Source organism: Antechinus flavipes, chromosome 2 (assembly GCF_016432865.1).
Source record: "Antechinus flavipes isolate AdamAnt ecotype Samford, QLD, Australia chromosome 2, AdamAnt_v2, whole genome shotgun sequence".
Classification (NCBI taxonomy): domain Eukaryota; kingdom Metazoa; phylum Chordata; class Mammalia; order Dasyuromorphia; family Dasyuridae; genus Antechinus; species Antechinus flavipes.
This window is the reverse complement of record NC_067399.1, coordinates 608,230,696-608,246,554: the sequence shown is the minus strand read 5'-3', so window position 1 is coordinate 608,246,554 and position 15,859 is coordinate 608,230,696. Positions and strand designations below refer to the sequence as shown.

Genomic DNA, 15,859 nt, shown 5'->3' with positions numbered 1-15,859 from the left:
AATACAACAGGGAGATATAGTCACAACAACAAAATAACAAATCTACTGAAAATCTGTCAAGTGCAGACAGTAAATCAGTAAAATGTTATGCTAAACATATTATTCATCATTTGCATTTTTTAACTTTTCAAAAACAAGTCCTCAAAAACCATCTTTTCCCAAAATTTCCTAATTTCCCCTCACAACTTTTTCCTCTTTTCTGCTTTCCCCTATTTTGTATCAGAGCCAGGTCTCTCAATAAAAATCCTAATGTTTATTTGGCCTTAAACCATTCTGATATAATTATAAAATCAACTGTAATGTACATTTAAATACTCATTCAACTCCACTGTAACTTAGTTTTTATACAACCAAACTTCATAAGTTTAGCCTTGGAAGAATTTTTTTTAATTAAATCTGAACTTGTCCTGATCACATCTGTCTCTTCTAGTTACCCACACTTCCTCCTCTCTCTCATAAAAGAACACAAATTTCAAAATCCTAATTAAAAGGACTTAGGAAGATAAGGAGAACCAGCATAGAACAGCTTTTATATGAGATATCAGCTCATGTAAATGCTAAAAAATATCTCTGAGCCTTTTCAAGAAATGTGCTTTTCTAGATAAAGTTTTAGCATATTTAGTCATGATATACTTTGTAAAATGGCATAGGAGTGTGTGTGTGTATGTGTGTGTGTGTGTGTTTGTGTAAAAATTTCCATCCCAAATGGAATGAGCTTTGATTCTTAAAGGGTTAAGCCTTTTTCTTTTAAATCAGGAAAAGTTCATTCCATTATACACTTTATCCCTTAACAATGTCAGATAACTGTGGCACTATTTTAAAGCCCATTACAAAAAACAAACTTCAACTTTTCATTGTTTTCAATGGTACCACCAACCTTTCAGTAAAGTGAGAGTGGCTTTTGGCACCAATTATTGGATTTTGAGTTTGAAATCTGGGAGAAAATAAGCTCCTTGTAAGCAGGGATTGTTTCATTCTTTGTCCTTGTGTCTCCCATGGCTAGAACAATACTGGCCCCTTGTAGATGTTATATATGGATCCAGAATCAAAGCATTCCTTGTACAGAGACTTCCTACTCACATGTCCTTAGAAGTCCTGTGCCCTGTCTGGTCGTTCCTCTGTTTCCCCATAGATCTTGACCAGATAATCCCCAAAGCACTTTGAGTTCTAAGTCCTAAGAACTATGAGTCCATGTCAATCCAGTCTTTACTTCAAACATCCTGAGTCCTTAAATCATAGGTGCAATTCCTTACTCCATCCCTTTGTGTTACTCTGTAATCATTTTCTAGTTTTCGCATGGGGAGTCATTTTATAAGAAGGTAAGAATTGGTATAGAACCACCTCTGGTATCATTCCTTGCTTTAAGGCTTATCAGCTACATGAAGGTGGCCAAAGCTCAATTCCTTCATCTATAAAGCAGAGACTTTTATTTATAATCACGGCTATACTATAAATATGTCTGCAGCTAGATGCATAGAAAACATGCTCTCTCTCTCTCTTCTCCCTCTCTCCCTCCTTCTCCTTTTCTCTCTCTCTCCCTCACTTTCTTTGTCCCTTCCTCTCTCTTTCTCCCTCTGCCTCCTTCTTTCTCTCTCTCCCTTTCTTCTTCTTTTTCTTTCTCTCCCCCTCCTTCTCTCTCTCTCTCTCTCTCTCTCTCTCTGTCTCTGTCTCGCTCTCTCTTTTACACACACACACACACACACACACACACACACACACACACACACACACACACACGAATTTAGACTGGGCACTGTAATTTCATTGGTACAGGGAAATAATTTCCATTAAGAAGTAGGAAGCTTCCTCTACCAAAGCAGACCCTTGCTTTACAATGGCAGAGTCTTGGAGGGCTGTTGGGGGACTGGGAAATGTGGGTGACCAGTCCAGTTACACAGTGAGTATGGGGCAGAGGTGAAAGTTGAACCCTGGTCAACCTTTCTCCAAATCTTGGTCCACTATACAATCATTAATGGCCAACTACAGACCTCATCATGGCACAGAGGTGACCTAGTTTCCTGAAGACAGTACTCAGTAAAAGCAGAATTCTTACTAAGATGGAACAGTTTTGAATAAAGACCTAGAAATGGATGTCTTGTTTTGAGGAGCAGTTTAGCTCATTTTGGAGAGAATCATCACCAATTTGAACATATAGTTCTATCCATATAGAACTATCCAAGGCATATACTCAGTCACAGAAGATTGTGTTGTATTAATGATGAGATTACCCATAACCATGAAATTAGAAAGCCTTGAAAATAAAGATAAATACATGAGCTTGGTTTCTCTCTCCAACTAAATTTTAAATTTTTCATGGACAAGAAATTATCCTCATTTCCTATTCTATAGTGTTTTGTATGGAATAGTTATTTAATAAAAATTAATAAGGAAGTACATAATATATAGCTCCCCTTTCTATTTCTTTGCATTTTTTAAATATAGTTTTCTAATTATTTCATGGGAAATAATGTATCTGATATAAAACCATACTTAGGTTCAATACCTGGCTTTAAGGCATAGCAAGCTAATAGATTACTATATTATTACACAGTGGGAAAAATACTAGCCCAGAGTCATAAGACCTGGGATAGGGTTCTTTTAGCATTAACAATTTTACTATTGTGGGACAACTCTATTTACTTTTCTGAACTTATTATCTTATCTGTAAAACATGAAAGTCATAAAGTCATAGGATGCAGAGCTGAAAGGGACCATAGAAAGCAATTTCAAATCTTCTCATTCTACAGAAAAGGAAATTAAGTCTCAGAGAGCAGTGACAGCCAAAGATCATATAGTTAGTAAGCAGCAGAAAAGATGACAATTCTAGCATTCTAAAGGAATGGACAAAATAAGCTGCATTATCAAAACCAAACCAGTACTGATTTATGAGGTTATTTCTTTATTCCCAAGTGTTAAACCATTAGGATCAGTAATATAGCCAAGTTTTGTCCTACACTAAATTTCTGATTTTTTTTTAAATGACAGAACCTAATGGACAAGAAACCAGCTGTTACAAATCTCTAGATGGTGCAAATAGATATAGAAAGTGATCAGAATCAGGCAAGGAGTGAAATTTAGCACATAGATAATGTGTATGTGTGCATATATAGTATATATGTATATGTATACATACACATATGTGTGTATTTTAAAATAAGTCACTTATTGATGAGTTTTTAAAAACTGGAATAGGAAACACATAAAAGCAGATATCAATGAAATTCAAAGCTAAGAGATAAGGGAAGCAGCAGCTCTTTAGTATGGATTTAGTAGGGAAACATCATAATGAAAAGGTCAACCTGGAGACATGGGTCCAACTATACCATGAATGTGTCAACCTGGCAACTCCCTTAACTCTCTAGATCCTGATCATGTCACGAACAGGACTGGTCTGGACAATCTCTAAGGCCCTCCTCCAGTTCTAGTTTTTCATGATAAACTGCTTGAAAAATAATAGAGGGGAAGACAGCAAATGGCAACTTTGCTAAGGAGAAGAAAGAGATCACCCATGTCACAGAAAGAAAATGAAACAGCAAAAGGATGCATCCACCTCGGGTCCTGATGCGCATGCCAGCTATGCCACGGTCAAGCAAGAGGGTCTGCCTGTCTTAACAAACTATTCCAGTATTTTTGCCAAGAAAACCACACGGGCAATACTGCTGTGTTGTGGTACATGAGGTCATGAAGTCAGATACAACTCATAAATATTTATTGAAAGTATTTAGCCATGACACTAAAACATCTGTCTCAAATCCAAATTTATGACGTGTCTTAAATGTGCTGTACAATTAATTTTACTATTTTCACAAAGACTTGTTTGTTTACATATGGTTCTGGACAAAGGAGGAAAGGGCTTCATCTTATAGCACAGACAGCTAAAAACAGCTAGACTAGAATGAAAGGAAAAAAATTTTCTCTGTAAATGTGTAAACTTATTTAAACAGCTCAGAGTTAAACTGCTTCATGTGAATGCCATATTTGTTCTCATTTTTATTATTTTCTTTCTTTAAAATTCCCTTCCCTAATTTTTATCTTAGCTCTGGGAAGTGGATGGGGTGACTCCAGATAAAACATCAATAACAAGTATTTTTTGTGTCTGCTAAAAAAAAAAATCGATTTTCTTCTTTGTGATATTACCTGGTGTTCACCATGTCCAGCACCTGCCAATTCTTTTATCAAAGAAAGTGTTGATACAAGAGAAATATGAAATTTCTGTGTAATTTACAAGTCTTTGGCCCCTAACATTGCTGCTTTCTGAACCATGCTTTCTCATGTCATTCCACCATCTTTTATTACCTTTGAATTGAAGACATGAATAATCAGGATATACACTGATTTAATTTTCAGGATCTACACATATTCCTTATAGAATTTCTCAAATTTTCTTTCTCAATAACTAATATTAATATATAAATTTTCTTTATTTTCATGGTAGTGTTTTTTTTACAAATACTTAGCACAACTGCACAAATAAAAAACAACTACAAAGCACTAGTACTATAATATGTGATGAGCAAGTATCTTATGAAATGATTATTTTTTTTTGTTGTTGCCTTGGGAAAAAAAGATAAAACTTACTCTGCCAAATCATTATTTGCTATTCCACTGAATACCTATGACTCATTCTCTCATTTAGTTTCAACTTCCTTCTTTCTGATTTCATTTATATAATGTCAAAAATTGACAGGAATCAATTCCTATAGCAGAGTGTCCGCTCACTGATCACTAGATAAGCATCTCACATATAGAAAACCAGAAGTCAAATTAAAGTTTATTAACTGTCTAAAAATTATGCTATTCTTAGCATACTGTGCCATTTTCCCCCACCATTTTGTAAATGTTATTATCGAAGTGAAAGGATGTTGTACAAGTCTGGGGGACATTTTGTATCTGTATCATTTGTTTGATGAACTATCCTGGACCAAAAAAAAAAAAAATCATCCCTTGGTGGCAAGCCTTCTGGAGATGTGTGATCTAGGATAAGTCAATAACCCCTTTGGATATCATTTATAAAATGAGGAGGTAGCTCTAGATGATCTTTAAGGTCACTTCAATTCCAATCAATAATTTGATAACATACTTTACAGTTTGTAATCCACTATCTCATATACCATTTCATCTGGTCCTCACAATAATCTTGTGTAATAATAGTTTGAATATTTTTTTTCTCATCTAATAGATCAAGAAACTAAGATTTAAAGAAGCTAAGTGACCTGTCCAAAGTTGTACAGTTGGTAAATTACTATAATAGAAACTGAAACCCAAGAAAGAGCCTTTCTAGCTTCCAAATTAGAGATTTTAATGTCTGAAGGCAATGTGGTTTAACAATTTTATCAATTACTTGGATAAAAGCATGCATGATAGATTCATCAAATGTGTTTAGAACCCAAAGTTGGAAGGGATTGGCAATTTAAAAGATGCCAGTCAGGATTTTGACAGTAAAAAAGCATTGGAATAATTTTAATGAATTAAATATGAATGAATGTAAAGTCTCACACTTGGATCCAAAAAAATCAATTTCACAAATACAATACATATAAGCTGAAGGAGATGTAATTAAAGAATAATTTTTCTGAAAAGGATCATTAAAGTAATAATATACTACATGATATAATATAATAAAAAATAAAAATAAGAAGAGGGTAGGGATTCCAACAAACTAGAAGTTCAGTATAGGTCAGGGGATGATGTGGCAACCAAAAGAACTAATGTAATCTTGTCAAATCAAACTGGCGCTAATGAAATGCTTATAAGAAGTGATGACCCTATCATACTCTGCCCTCGTCAGACCTCATCTAGATTATTATGTTCAGGTTTGGCACCATGTTAAGAACAAAGGCACTGATAAAGAATATTGACTAGGTAGAGAACCTCTACAAAAGCAATCATGCTGGGGAACAGCCTTGCGTTACTAACATGAACCGCTGAAGGAACTGATTATGTTTAATCTGAAAGGGAATAAATGACTCAGGCAAGGATGAGGGATGGGGATGAGGGGTGAATGAGGGGGATATCTGGGTCCAAGTATCTGACAAGCTATCATGTGAAAGCGAGATTAACCTTGTGCTGTTTGGCCCCAGAAACTGAAAAGTAGCCAAATTTATACTGGTTAGGAAGGAAAATCTGCTTAACAATTACAACCATCCAATTGACTACTTTGAGAGGTAGGAAGTTCCCAAACCCCTCAATTTCTTCATGCAGAGATCTTCAAGCATGGGTTGGATGACCAGTTGTTGGAGAGGTTACAGTGCAGATTTTTTGATGTAGCTGGACTAAATTGGTTGCTGATGGCCCTTGTAACTCCCAACGTTAGAAAGTTTGTGAAATCAGTGAATATGTATTGGTTTTATTTTTTATCTTGGTAACCTAAAGGGAAAGGAAGCCCCAAAATAAAACTTTTTTTTTAACATCAAGTTAACTCTGAATAACAGATTTGGTGATTAAGTATCAGCAGTTTAGTGTTTTGTATTCTTGGAATTTTCCAAATGATTACTAGATTCTCATTATCAGGGTTAAAGTCAGGCAAAAACACAGAGCTCCTCATTTCTTTTTTTCCATTTCATTTAAGAGAATGTAACTTTTATATATAAAGGGAATAATCAACTTACCAAGAAGTCATGTTCCAAAAGTTCATTTGTAATAAGATGAACCAAATCAGTTCTAATGGAGCAGTAATGAACTGAACCAGCTACATCCAGCGAAAGAATTCTGGGAGATGACTAAGAACCATTACATCGAATTCCCAATCCCTATATTTTTGTCCGCCTGCATTTTTGATTTCCTTCACAGGCTAACTGTACAATATTTTGGAGTCTGATTCTTTTTGTACAGCAAAATAATGGTTTGGACATGTATACTTATTTTGTATTTAATTTATGCTCTAATATATTTAACATGTATTAGGGAGGGGGTGGGGGGAAAGAGGGGAAAAATTGGAACAAAAGGTTTGGCAATTGTCAATGCTGTAAAATTACCTATGCATATACTTGTAAATAAAAAGCTATTAAAATAAAAAAAATTCATTTATAAGTTAGTTATTTGGAACTCTTAATAATTTCCCCATAAAAAGTTATATATGGTAATTATCTCTTAAGTCAGCCACAAAATTAACATTATAGATAGCTGAAATGCCATATGTTTACAATAAAAATATAACAATAAGGATCCTAATAATTAAATAAATCTGAAAAACACTAAGATCATGTAGCCTAATTCACCCATTTTTTAAATAAGGGAGAAACGTAGAGATTCTATGACTTGCCCAAGACCATCAAGTCAATAAATATCTGAGGAAGGATCCCCCTCCCCCATGGGATCTCAGCCCCCTTGTCCCATCCACCACTAGAGAAAGAGTCCTTTCCACAAATCTGACATGGGCTCATCAGCCTTGGCAGCCTACAATATCATTCAATTTCACTTTTGAACATTGGAAAATAAGGAAACCAGCAGACCTGCCAGCCCTCCCTAATCACAGAAAGCTCTAGCTCTGCCATGAACAAGGTGTCAGCTCCCAGGTCCACAAGGGAAGGCTGCTTTCTCCCCTCAGCTCTGCCTTCCTGAGTCCCTAGTCTGCTTTGCCCACACCTATCACTGTGCTCTGTTCTATCTTGACTCATCATTTTGTATCGGATATCCTTCTCCAGTGCCCTTCCCATGTTCTTGTCCTGAGAAGAACTGACTGACTCTAGGTCTATGCTTTCCAATGTTAAATGCTCTTTCACTTATGCAATTGAAAAATCCAAATTCTCTGTTTCTCTCACTATGCCACACTATGACTTTTCCCATCCATTGCTCATGGCTAAGTATTTCCAATACAGAATACTGTACATCCTTTTGATGAACCCAAATATGGCTGTGTATATAATCTTCTCTAATACTTGTCTAAGACATAAGAGAGAGAAGAAATTGAGAGAGTATCAAATTTGATAGAATCAAGATACCTACTATCTTTTTTTAAATTTTATTTTCATGAAGGCTCTCATTTGCTTGCTCTAATCCCAAATCTAAAATCTAATGAAAACATGTACAGTCAGTGATCATTTACCAAATGGGGAAATAGCACTTATTAATTTTAACTTGTTCCTTACAAAGTTAGAAAAGAGACCTTTACAAGAAAAACTTACAACAAAGATTTTTTCTGTTAGCTTTTCTTCTAATTCGAGTTTCAATAGTTTTGTTTATACAAAATCTTTTTCATTTTATGTAGTCAAAATTGCCCATTTTAAAATTCTGTGATCTTCTCTGTCATTCTTCTCTCATCCATTTTTATGACAGGTAATTTCCTCCTTGTTCCTCTAATTCTGCTTATGATGTTCATCTATGTCCAAGTCATGTTCCCATTTGGTACATCTTGGTGCAGGGTATGAGAACTTGGTCTAGGTTTACTTTTCATCAATCCATTTTTTAATTTTCCCAATAGTTTCTGTCAAAAAATGACAAATGATGGCCCAAATCATGGGGGTCTTTAGGTTTAGGCCACCATGCTCATTTGCTTCTATATACTATGTAACTGTTCCATTGATCAGTCTATTTTTTTTTTTTTGTTAAGCATAAATACAATGTTTATTTTCCCCCAGAATGCCTGATCAGATTTATTAGCAATGCAACCTATACATCAGCATCCTTGGTCCTAGTGCTTGCTGGGCATCCATCACAGGCATTTTGAAGGCAGCTACGAAGCAGGGACCAAAGTCCAGTTTGCTCATCAGGTAAGCCTCCTGCTCCATGAGCTCTTTCCACAAGTGCTCAGCAAGCCTTCTCTCTTCCTCGTTCCTTCTAGGCTGCTTGTGCTCTTGCTGGTCTTGAAGATGGAATTCTGCATCCTGTGCCTCTGGCGCCCATTTCTGAGCCCTCTTCAAGCTGCCTCTTCTGCTCTGTTCTCTTGGGTCTCTTCCCTTGCCTCCTCCAGGCCTGCAATGAGCTGTTCCCTACTCTTCAAGGCTTCCTGTTGCAAACACCAGTAGAGCTCAATCTTTTTTTGGTGCTGATGAAAGCAAGAATTCATTTTTTTCTGTGTATCCTCAGTGCCTTAAACTTAATAGGCAAAAGAAAAATTTGCAGGTGTTGTACAGGGAAAAGGCCAAGCAGATATGAGAGAAGAGAGAGACAGGCTCGAGGTTTTTAACAAAGAGACATTACAGACAATCTCTCTGTTTCTTACCCAGTGCCAAATATGTTGTGATGGTTACTATTCTGTGGTACATTTTAAGATCTGGTACTAGTATAGCTGCTTCCTTCTCACATTTTTTCCAATAATTTCTTTTATATTCTTGATCTTTTTCCCTCAGGATAAATTCTGTTTTCTGCTAGGTCTATAAAGCAATACTTTCATAATTAAATGATAATAATCGACATTTATATAGTTCCTACTATGTGCCTGATTGTTCTAAGTGCTTTATAATTTTTAATCTCATTTAATTTTCACAATGATCCTGGAAGGAAGATGCTGTTGCTATCTTTATTTTTAATGAAGAAACAGAGAAAGAAGTTAAGTCAACTGCCCAGGGGTACATAGTTGGTAAGTGTCTAGGACTGAATGTAAACTTAGGCATTCCTGACTCCAGGATTCTACTGCACCACTCTAGCTACCAGGATGTACATGGCAGTGAATAAGTAAATTAATTTAGAATATATTGTCATTTCTGTTTTATAGGTTTGGTCTACCCATGAGAAATTAGCATTTCTCCTGTTATTTAGATCTGTCTTTATTTGTGTGAAGAATATTTTAGAACTGTATAGTTCCTGTGTGTATCTTAGAATGCTATTTTCATTCCCAACTCTGACACAAGTTATTATCCTATATTCATATATGAAATGAAAAATAATTGTTCCGTTTGTACTTGTATTTGCAAATCACAGGGTTGAAAACTATAGTATATTTAATGTGTTAACTGGAAAAAATATTTTTATTTGAACTACGTTAACTCATAGAGTAACCACTGTACCTCCTAAATATATAAAGGTCTTTTGTTAAACTAATTAAAAGTTATCCAAGTTAGCTGTCAGCTCTTTTGGAAACCGAAGAGAGGACCTGAAATATTAGGATAATGTCCATTTTAGAAATTTAAGAGAAATATTTATAAATTTACTAAAATACTACCATGTGTATCTGAATATAACAGATTTGCAAAACTACTCCAATTCAAATACTCATTTATTTATGTAATGAAGAATTGTTTTTTCTCTTTGATGTTATAGATAATAATTCATTCACTTAGTTTTGGTCAATTCAGCATTTTTAAAAACTAAGAAAAAGAGAAATTGATTTAGCAAGGTGAAAGATATATAGTATTTGCCATTAAGATCAATGAAAATAAATCAGTTATATAGAATGATGACCTAAGTCTATTTACAGAGTCATTGATCCACTTTTCTCATCATGATGATAGGTCATATATTGAACACTTTTAGATATCTGGTCCTGAACTTTTAATTCATAAGAAAAAGTATTCTTAAATTTATGAGAAAATTAACACCATTATTATTTTTCTGTAGAGGAAAAATTTATGTGCTATGTGGGAAATATACATGGCAGGAGATATAAACCAAATAATTTATGCTTGCTGATATAATTTACATAATAATTAATACTTTGTTTTATTTTATTATGTTTAATATAACATTTATAAATCTTATAAAACTATTTTAGCAAGTTATATGGAGAAAATATTTTTAAATTATATATTTACATAATCAAATTATACTTTTTAAAAGTACAAATGTAAGAGTTCAGCCATTCCCATTTGCAAATAGTATTTTTAGTATAATGCTGTTTACTATTTCACTGATGGATATGTTTTACATGTGCATCTGTGTATGGGGAAAGAGGACAAAGAGGGGAGTGGTGATTATTACAACATTTTTTGGACACAAAATTAATTTTTAAAAATTCAAATATTCAGGAAAGCAAATATTAATATTAACATATCTAAGTGACATTATAATTTTACTTAATGATTGTATATTGAAATGTACTTCAGCTATATTTCTTATAGCACAGAGTTCAATGTTTTCAAACTAGGACATTTCATTGTTAATATTCCAATAAGAGTTTATTGACAAGGAAAATTTTAGGTCACGAAATATACAAAAGTTAATTTTAATTATTGATAGTAGTAGTATCAGATTGATTATACTGGTGGTTGTTGAGTCTGTCGGTGTTGTTTGTGATTCCTTTTCAAAGAGGACCCTGACATCAGGGAGGGGATGCCATGACATGCAAATGAATTAAGTGAAGGAGGGCTGGGCAAGCCCTGCCTCACTTGCCCCTCCAAAGCTATCTGGGTTCAGTGATCAGCTGTAGATTAAGACCACTGGAGATGGGCCTGGATGTAAAGAGAGACTTTGACCTTTTTAAACTAAAGTCTTCAACAGGACTCAGTTTGACTGAGGGTGCACCCATTCAGCAATTACAACTACCTAGCAAAGAATCTCCTCTTTTATTTAATCAAAAAAAAAATTAAATCAAATCTATCACTCAATCTGGGAGAGGAAGATCTCTGGGTTTCTAAAACAGAAATGATTGCAATTTATATTGAATCTGAGTCAATCGAGGCCCAAACGATGACCAAATGGAGCTTGGTCTAGGATCTCTTGATAGACAATTAAAATCAGATTTAAGGCCTGATCCTGAAGAAAGAAATCTAGCCAATAAGCCCAAGAAATCCTGGGAGGGTTCCAAGGTACAAAAGAGCGGGGAAAAGTGCTTTTAAGAGCATCTGAAGGTACTTTTTTTCCATACTTTTTTCTAATGTTGGAAGTCTTAAAAAGAACTTGATAAGATACTTGGTTCTCATTAAAGCTCAACCAAAGCTCCTCTATAGTGCAGTTTTTTCAAAGATCTTATGAGGAAGGTCATTCATTACTGGAGAGTATTTAGACCAATAGTCTCACTTCATGTATCAAAAGCAATCAAAGGAATTTAGATCTTGCATAAATATTAGTCATTTAATCCCAATCCCTTCATTTTACAAACAAGGAAAGAGAGCCAAAGAGATCAAATGAGTTGCTCAAAATTACACAAGAAAAGTCACCAAATTAATCTTATCTTTTGACTCAAAGAGTTCACTACTAGGCATTTACTATAAGGACATCAAAGTCAGAAAGAAAAACCCCAAGTATATCAAAATATTCTAGCAACATTTTTTGTGGAAAGAAAAGTGAATGCACATGACAAAGGAATGGATAAAAAAAACTGTTAAAAGTGAATACAATAGAATACTATTGCACTGTTTAAACATGAATATAAAGAATTCAAAGAAAACAGAAAACTGACTCTAAATTAAAGACTTGCAGGAACTAATGCAGAATGAAGGAGAACCAAGAAAAAACTATAGACAGTGCACACAATAATGAAAATTCCCACAATTCTAATGTTCAACTGAAATCTGATTGGCTGTAATGATTAATCTTAACCAGAAACAAATGATGTTGTAGAATTCCTCCCTCTATTCAGTAGCCAGAAAAGGAAAGATAGGCTACAGAACTGGAACAGTTGAAAGTGTTACATATATGTTTTTCTTTGTTGATGATATATGGTGTGTGTGTGTGTGTGTGTGTGTGTGTGTGTGTGTGACTTATTAAGATTAGTTTAAAAGAAAATGCATCAATAAACCAGATCTGGACCCAAATCTGGTACTTTCTTCCCCATCTCATGCTGTCTCAACTCATTTTAAATGACATGATATTATACAAATGAAGCTAATTTTTACTTTAAAATATTGTTATTTAGAGTCCATTCCAAGTGCAAATTATAGTAGAAATAAGTACCATAAATAATATAATTATATGATGTACAAGCTCTTTAGAATGCTTAAAATTTGACCCCTAGACCTAGAATTTCCAAGATTACTAAAATGAGTTACCAGACTGCCACTAGTAGTGAACTTCTTTGACAATTATTGTGCTTTTTCTTATTTTATATACTCAAACATACAACATATATATACATATATATACAAATTGTGCGTATTATCATAGCACACACTTGTTACATTTTTAGACATCTGTGACTGACAATTAATAGGATTTATTTTGTGTGAGGAATGCTCAGTATTCTTGAAAATAGCTAAGCCATAGGAAAGAGTAAATATTAAACTACTATCTATATAGGAACTATATCTGAGGAGAATCTGAAGCAAGTTTGTACAGATGTCCCGTCTGCTATGATCTTATTGAAAATATTCAGAAAATGGAAACATCACCTGACCAAATGGACACCAACTTTCCATTTATGATATTCCTGATCATCACTTTACGTGCCATTCTTCCTATCAAGTGACATCTGTGTTCTTTACAAGACCATCTGTTTCTTCTGTCAATTCCCCCAAATGGCCACCTTAGTCTAGCAAGCAACCATCTGTGGTAATATGGTAATTTAAAAGGAATCATTCCCACAATCCCTGGTCCATGTTTAAAGCAACTGCATGTATTATATGAAAAATACATTCCCAGAGAGTCACAACATTCATGTGCTGAGTTTGACCCTTCCCTATGAGTCATATGTAATAAAGTTCCAAGAGATATCTGTAAGTCCTAACGGAATGACTGCTTCCCTACACCTACTCATTAATTGGGAATTAATTGGGTTATAAAGTCACTTACTTCAATAAGCATATTTTGACCTAATGGTTTAAATTGAAGACTGTGTCTTTCTTTCTTGCTCAGGCTATAAGTAGAGCAGACAACTCACAGACCTAATCCTGATACTAATTAGCACAGAAGCTTTGAATGCACACCATTTTTCCAACCTGGACTGGTTCACCATTGTTTAAGCAAGTTGTGACTCTCTGTGTCCAGGGACTCACCCTACTGGAATCAGACTTAGCTTAACCCCAGCTCAGAACCTTCAAACTCAAGATATCCACTAGCATTAGCCTCATCAACAAAAGAATTAGAAGCAGGTGCTTCCAAAACTTGCCACATTAAGAGTATAATTGTTTATAAAACATTCATCCTTTCCAACATGAATAACTGCATTTTTCATAGCAGGTTTTTAAAGGTTTGCTGAATTGAATGGAACTATTCCATAGAAATGTATCAAAGGATCTAAGGGCATCAGGTACTGGAGCCTAGATACATTTATTTAAACCTAAAGACAGATTCAATATTTGCAAAAAAGGAGGAGATGGTGGTGTCAGAAAATATATAAAGTGGAGCCCAACATTTCCTTCTGCTATTATGAAGTTCTTATGAAAGTGCAACTTTCTCTCCTATCGTAATTTCTTCAAGAAGACACTTATATTTAGCCAAAAATCCTATGCAGCAAAACTTTTAACCTAAAGATAGGGTGGGTTAAGAATGAAATGAAACTGACTTGTTTATTTTGTCATTCCTTATATTTTATGTTTTAGATTATTGTTCTAAATAACTTCCCCTGGGGAAAACAAAACAAGACAACATTTTTTAATTGCTGGCATTCTCAGTTCCAAAATAACCATAGCCTAATATATTATATTTGTATTTGTATAATATATTTGTATAGAGAGACGGCATCTGAGTCCTGAAGAACTAGGTTCAAATTTAATCTCTAACTCAAACTACTTATGTGAACCTGGGTAAGTATATTGAATCTCTCCCTGCCCTGGATAACTTTTGAGACTCTGTAGATTTACAGGCATAGATTTACTTAGTGTAAGTAATGCCCATACTGAGAGTTTTCTTAAGCCAATAAGTCCCAGATCTTCCCCCTAGGTGTGAATATTCATTCCACTCTCCTCCCCACCAAAAATCCCAATATTTTTTTGCTACTTCACATAGTATGTGACAGGGCCGAACTAGGAATCCTAAACTAGTTGGTTAACCAGAGGATGCAAGTAACTTTAAGGAAAAACTCATGGTTTTTTTAAGGCACTATCCAAGTTACTAAAAAGTCAAAATTTTCATTTGCCCAAATTCACTTCAAATGTAAAGGAATAAACTGAGGGAATTCAGTTTTAGACGATGACAAGATAACGTTTTTGTGTTTTTGTTTTTTTAAGATAAAATAATCATTTCTTAGGCAGTCATTATATGTTATCATTGGAATCTTTTGCCAGTTCAAATCTAATCCATTTGTTTCCCATACATATAGTACTTCTCTAATTCAAAGCTTAAATTGTGGGTCATATATGTGTCACATAATTGACTGTGGGGGTAGACAAAAAATTGGCAATAAAAAGTTCAAATATTCCACCAAGATTTCATTTTTTAAATAAAAATAAACAAGCACATCCATCTCATTAGTATGCAAATCAGCTTGTTTTTAATAAATGGTAAAATTTTATATGACAAAGAATTGTTTTAAAATAAATTTCTTTATGATTTATTATTAGTAAATATTTGATATGCATACCTCTTTTATACACCTGGAGTTGAGTAAAATTTTCTCAGGTGAAGAGATCACAAATGGAAAAAGTTTAAGAAGCCAGGCTATAACTGAGGCCTAAATGATAACATTAGTCACCATCAATACTGAAATCTTATTTGACATTTCTTTGGAAGTCAAATGAACAAATAATAACAGAGAACATTGGGGCTAAACTTAAGAGAGTTAGGTTTAATTTCCAGATCTGACACTTACTCCTTATATGATTTTGAGAAAAATCAGTTAGATTTTATGAACCTCAGTTTTCTCATTTGTAAAACACAAAGGAAAATAACTACATAACCTATTTCACAAGGTTATTGTGATTTAAAGGCTTAATAAACTTTAAAGATCCTTTATCAAGCTATACTACTAGATATACTTAGGAGAAGAAAAGATATACTTAGGAGAAGAAAAGATAAGGGGAAGACAACCCTACAGGTTTTCATGTAAACTATTAAACTACATGTTTGAAGAACCACAGCTTTCAGGCAAGATGTAAAGAGTTTTGGAGAC

General features: G+C 34.2%; 1 protein-coding gene across 5 annotated transcripts in view; it reads right to left on the bottom strand.

Moving 5' to 3' along the window:
- PCGF5 (polycomb group ring finger 5) overlaps positions 1-15,859 on the bottom strand; it is a 151,220-nt gene that overhangs the window by 118,543 nt on the left and 16,818 nt on the right. The window lies entirely within an intron of this gene.